Source organism: Schistocerca nitens, chromosome 4 (genome assembly GCF_023898315.1).
Source record: "Schistocerca nitens isolate TAMUIC-IGC-003100 chromosome 4, iqSchNite1.1, whole genome shotgun sequence".
Lineage (NCBI taxonomy): Eukaryota > Metazoa > Arthropoda > Insecta > Orthoptera > Acrididae > Schistocerca > Schistocerca nitens.
In genome coordinates, this window is record NC_064617.1 from 417,769,733 (window position 1) to 417,774,990 (window position 5,258).

The window sequence follows — 5,258 nt, forward strand, 5'->3', positions numbered from 1 at the left end:
TCCTCTCCATATCAATGAATGAATCTGCTTTCATCGGGTTAATTAAATTTTGTCGTATATTAAAGGCCTCGGCCTATTGCGTATCCACGCTGGCTTTGAAGGAATCTGAGGAATTCATGTAAGCTAATAAGAAATGTGATTAATGAACACAGAGTGCTGGTCCGTGGCGAGTTATTACGTAACTTGATCACGAAATACACGACCTTCACCCATTTCATGATGAGTTTCCTATATGGTCACGGGAAGCACTGGTTTACCGCAGACAGGACGCGGAGTTCACCTCGCATAATACTTGCATTAATTAGAAAGACGAAAATACTCCATTTTTCAATATTTTTCGGTACATCTCCTACCGTCCAACCGCTAAACATGCCATAGCATACCAGTGAGATCCAATCAGATGTAATGAAGCACGAGAATGCAACTACTGCAACGTTAAGAGACACGCGCGGGCATGTGTGTTCCGCAGTGAGTATTTAGTCGTATCTCAGGGGAAATTCTGATAGAAGCCTGCTCGGCCACCAGTTCTTTGCCAACGCCCTATTGATTACGTTCCGTGAGCTTTGTTCTACTCAACACTCTGTTGTGACAACACTGCCTGCGCAGTACGAGTTTGCGACTGGCTTACAGTCATGTTCATTAGCGCTGCCTTTACAGCGAGGGATTACATTTTAATGTTGGATGCCTTCTGCGTACTCCTCTCCTTTCAATTTTCCTGAGCTAATTATATCTGACGTACGAGTTGATGATACAGACGTACTTATTATATTTGGCGGTTAATCTCCCAGATTCTTTATGACTCAGTGATACCACTGGATTAGGAGATAACATAAAAAAAGCTCTGATGAAGCGGATCTTCGGCCACATTTCAGCACCCTATTTTACGTCTTGATATTAAACCCACCGAAATAGTAACCCAATTTTTAGTACCCTCGTTACGAACTGTTGATACATGAGATACACAAGGGGTGGAAAAAAGTATGGAGACGCCAAAATCTCAACACATTACCGTGCCTAAATCGGTAGAGGAATACCGTTGGCATTCAAAACAGCTGCAGTCGTCTCGGAATGGATAAATACAGGTTCTGTTCCAAGAGAATCTTATACCATTCTTTCTGCACAATAGTTGTAAGTTCGGGTAATGATGGAGGTGCATAGCAACCACCATCCTGTTCTCCAAAGTAGACCACAAATGTTGCTTTATGTTAAGTTGTGTTGACTATGGTAGGGAGGAAAGATGCGGCACTTGATCCTCGTCTTCAAAAAAACAAGTCCTGGACGATCCGAGCTTTTAGAAAAGGAGCCCTGTCCTCTTGAAACACCGTATCACCATTACCGAACTAACATTGTACTATGGAGTGCAGCTGATCAGCCAAAATCGTCACATAATTGTCGGCAGTAATACGAGCTTGCAGGATGGGCACCAAGGAATACTAAGATACGGCTGCAAAATCACCACCATTCCGCCTCTAGCAATGGACGGTGAAGCTTTACAATGCCAGCCACACGTGCGGCCGAAACGTCATAAAAAATCGTCGAACCAACGTTGCCCGAAAAACTCGAGACAGATACCAACAGTAATTTGCCAACACTTCAGTGTTGGAATAGAATATCGGTGTGCTGATTGTCTCGCGTCGATTGACTACTCACGCGGGACGTTGAAAAGCGACGTGAGGTAGGTTGTAGGGAAGTCGCATCGTCGGCTTTGGTTCGTTGGAGAATTACAAGTATGTGCAACTCATCTATAAACGAAACCACATATGGGTCATCTGTGCGACCTGTTCTTGAGTGTCGCTCGAATGTTTCAGGTCCTCACCAGGTCGGAGTAAAGGACGCCATGACAGCAGTTGAGAAGCAGGCTGCTAGATTTGTTAGTGGGAGGTTCGAGGAACACGCGAGTGTTACAGAGATACTTCATGAAGAACGGGAATCCCTGGAGGGAAAGCGACTTTCTTTTTTGCGAAACACTACTGACAAAATTTATCGAAGCCGACTGCAGATCAGTTCTGTCACCACCAACGTCACTCTCGCGTGAGGACCCTGAAGACAAAAACAGGGAAGTCAGGACCCGCCCGTATGGAAACGTCGATAATCGTTTTTCCCGTGATTCTTTTCGAAAGGGACAGGAAAGATAACAGCTAACAGTAGTACAGGGTACCCTGTGCCACGCATCATACTGTGGCTTGCGGAGTATGAATGTAGATGCACATGTCAGGAAATCTCAGGAATCAAAGGCACACAGCAGTCAGTCGCAGTCCCATTAGTTTTTATTACACTTGCATACATAGTCTCCTATAAATAGCCGTCTTTAATGCTAAAATGTAACGAAACTACAGAATCGGAATTAATGCACTTTACATAGAACAATAAGTAAAACACTATGTTATTCAACGGCAGCTCTCCCTTCTGCTCATCATACCATTTGAGTTACGATCCAACAAACTCGTGGCTGTACCTAACATCACAATGTCTTATTGCGGTGTAGACAGAAGAAAACTGACGAGTACGTTTACAACAAGTACTGGTGTACAGACAGAAGGAAACTGAATCTGTGGTTCACAGCAAGTACATCAGCCTTAGGTTACGTCATGACAGTTCGTTTTATCGCCTTTCCGAATAACGCAACTGGAGCTACATCGTACGTTTATGTATGAAATTTTACGTCAGTAGAGGGCGTTTGTATATTTTATTAAATGCACCTGGTCAAATCAGCCTTGTGATGTTGATCTTCATTATTTTACTATAATATTAACAGATCTTTATAAAATTATTGGTATGGTGTTTTAATAATTCATTTATATTAAATATTTAGTGGATCTCTTAACCATATGATTGATTACGCTAGCTTTTAGCTTTTGACGAATTTCAAATTGGCATATACGTATATTTTCTCAAGATCATCTTGCAAATACTCTTTTTAACTTATTAATTTTTATTGCTGAACTGATGTGTCAGTTTTCCACAGGACATTTGCACTAACCTATTAATGATTCTTAGATTTTGGTGGATCACTTCACCACTAAGATATGAACAAGCATTTTGCAAGCATTTCTTGAATTTTTCAACATGATAGGGAAATACTCTTGCTCATTTTAGATATTAAAAAAGGGTAGTAACCACTAAGTTGAACTGAAACTCTGTTAATTAATGTGTAACATAGAGTGCCTTACTACCACTACATGACTTAAGTTAAGGCTGCTGTACTTGCCGTACACAAACGCCTGAGTTTCTTTCTGACTATACAGCTATCAGATCGTTTGATCACATGTACTGCAGCGAGTTTTTGAATTATAACTCAGATGATGACCGGAACTTATTGCTGCTACGGGAAATAATGGCAATTCACTTATGGTTCTGTGTAAAGTAAAGTAATTCTCATTCCGTAACTGCCTTGTATTTTTGGGCCAAGCAAAGCTAATTATAGCCGAAATCTAGATATGGAAGAATAGTAAAAGCTAATGGGATTGGGACTGATTGCTGTGTGCCTCGTTTTCCTTATTAGTCTACGGTCGCTGTGCACAACAGTTCCTTACGGAGACAAAGTTTATGTAGATGTCGATGTAGATGTTGATCAGACATCGAATGAATTCCGAGACCTGAGGCCCGTAACAGATAATTAACGACCACGCGACATTCGTACTAGAGTAACATACATTTACTTTTGTAAGAAAAATTAATCTCCAGAAAATCTTTCGCAAAAATTTACTGTATAATTATTTGAGAAAAACTGCAGTTCAGCTGATTATAACAAACATCGTCCGTAGGAAGAGTGAGAAAACAATAAGAGAAATTAGGGCGCGAACCCAGATGTTTAGATGACTGTGCCGCAGGTAACATAATATTTGCAGAGGACAGATACGTGCTAACCTTGCTACACAGCACCGAATACGTTGGGACACTACAGCTGTGAATCTCCGCGGTATGGATTCGACAAGTGCGTGGTAGGCTTCCGCGCTAGTGTGGTGCCAGAGATCTGCGATCAGTTCATGTAGCTCCGCTGCGAATTTGGTGGCAAAGACATCAACGCGTGTTGAGTGTCACGATCTTCGAACTGCTGTATCATGATTTTGGCACTGTGACGCGGACATTTATCTCCTCGACGAGTTTAATCATTAAAGGATACCCGTGTTCATGTAGTCATCTAGGTTCATTTACTGCTAAGCGTCCAACGAAAGCCCACGCGAATGTCTGTCATAGCATAATAGTGACGCCACTGGGCTGTGCCCGCGGTGCGGAGCATGTTTCGAACAGCCGTTCGGCAGGATGGTGGTGCGTTCGGACACGACTATCGACCTGATGGTGTCGTTGGAACAAGATGCGAATATGTAGCTGTTGTCTGCCGCGTAGCCACATTTTCAACAATGCCGATGAATGGCGTTCTCTGCCTACTCTGCTGTCTGTCGGATTTGCCAAAGACTACTGCCTGCCTTACAGAGCAGACAGCCTATATCACCCACATTCTATAAGGCACCATTGATGTCCAACACCTTGTCGCCTGCTCATGCTATCATCCTCCTTGATGCATTTTCCCTGGATGATCACGACAATAGTACACGAACAGCCAACATATTTTCCGTTTACAGATGTTCGTTCTCTATGTGGCGGCCCACAGCAATCAACAATTTCTCAAAATCTCCTACTCCAGTATAATTCCACAACTGTGGCCAGTATCATCGCTGGAGTGATCCCGATCGGTTAGGCTTACATACTTTCTTTGCCGCCTCAGATGCTGCTAACACCACGAGATGTCATTCAGTCTCACGGTGGGCATTGATCATATTATTTCGGATCATTGGTGTATATAAATGCAGATGTATATGTGACTAGTAAATGTTACGTCCTACATGTTCCGTATCGTCGTGGAGATGTATAAGAAACAATCAAAAGTTTCCGTTTGAAGGCGTTGCTGCAACGGATATGTAACAGCGCGACTCAGATGTTGGTGTACAAGAATTGACATGTAGTCAAAGGCTTAGTGTAGCATTCATGTCTTTCCGACGTGCGTGTAGTTAATGCAGAAACGTCAGCTATTGCGACGTTATTATCAAATGCGTCCAAACGCAACAATTGTGTCGTTGTTCTCTTTTTCGCTGCCGAAGACAAACGTAGGTAGACATGCATCAGAGAATGTCTATGGGGCAGCATGTCGAAAACCACTGTTTTGGAGTGGGGTGCTAAGTTCCGTGTTGGTGGCGATTCATCACAAGACGCCGGTCAATCTGGGGCCACCCTCGACCATTACGGACAACAGTAAGCTG